The following is a 1,173-nucleotide window of genomic DNA, read 5'->3' as shown; positions in this document are numbered from 1 at the left end:
AGTTAGAGTTAGTGTTGGGGTTATGGTTAGGGGTCATGTTAGTGTTAGGGTTATGGTTAGGGTTAGGGTTACTGCTTCGGTTAGAGTTAGGGTTAAATTTAGGTTTAGTGTTTGGGTTAATGTTAGAGTTAGGTTTAGGTTTAGTGTTAGGGTTAGTGTTAGGGTTAGTGTTAGGTTTCAAATTAGGGTTAAGTTGAGGCTTAGGATTAGTGTCAGTCTTAGATTTAGCTTTAGGGTTAGCTGTATTGTTGGGATTAGGTTTATGGTTAGGGTAATGTTAAGGTTAGTATTTAGTTTAAGGTTTGTGTTAGGGTTAGCATTAAGTTTAGTGTTACTTCACGTTTATTGTTAGAGTTAAGTTCTGGTTAGGGGAAGGGTTGGGGTTCATGTTTGGTTTAGGATTAGTGTTATTGTTTAGTTTAGGGTGAGGTTTAGAATTAGCATTAGGTTTATTGTTAGTGTTAGGTTAGTGTTAGGGTTATGGTTAGAGTTAGTGTTAGTGTTAGGTTTAGGGTTAGCGATAGAATTATGGTTAGGGTTAGGTTTAGTGTTTGTGACAGAATTACAGTTAGTGTAAGGGTTAGGTTTAGGGTTAGGTTTAGGGTTATGGTAGGGTTAGGGTTAGTTTTAGAATTAGGTGTAGGCTTAAGGTTAGTGTCAGTGTTAGTGTTAGGGTTCAGGTTATGGTGTGTGTTAGGTTTACAGTCAGGGTTAGGAATTGTGTTAGGGGTAGGGTTAGAGTTAGGTTTAGGGTTAGGGTTATGTTTAGAATTAGGGTTATTGTTAGGGTTAAGATTAGCATTAGGGTTAGTGTTAGTGTTAGCCTTAGTGATATGGTTAGGGTTAGGGTTAGGTTTAGTGTTAGTGTTAGAGTTAGTGTCACTGTTTGTGTTAGAAATAGGGTTAGGTTAGAGTTAGGACTATGGTTAGGATTAGGCTTAGGTTAAGTTCAGGGTTATGAGGTGGGTTTGGTTTAAGGATTAAGATATTTATGGTTAGGTTTAGTGCTAGGGTAAGGATTAGGTGTAGGGATATGTTTACGATTGGAATTAGGGTAAGTGTTATGTTTAGTGTTAGGGTTCTGTTTATGGTTAATTATAGGTTTAGTATTAGAGCCATGGTAAGGTTTAGGGTTATTATTAGGATAAGGTTAGGGTTAGGTTTAGGGTTTGG

The sequence above is a fragment of the Marmota monax genome, unplaced genomic scaffold (assembly GCF_021218885.2).
Source record: "Marmota monax isolate L192 unplaced genomic scaffold, Marmota_monax_Labrador192_F-V1.1 WCK01_AAM20220418_F8-fsc00257, whole genome shotgun sequence".
Taxonomy (NCBI): domain Eukaryota; kingdom Metazoa; phylum Chordata; class Mammalia; order Rodentia; family Sciuridae; genus Marmota; species Marmota monax.
This window is presented reverse-complemented; position numbering follows the sequence as displayed.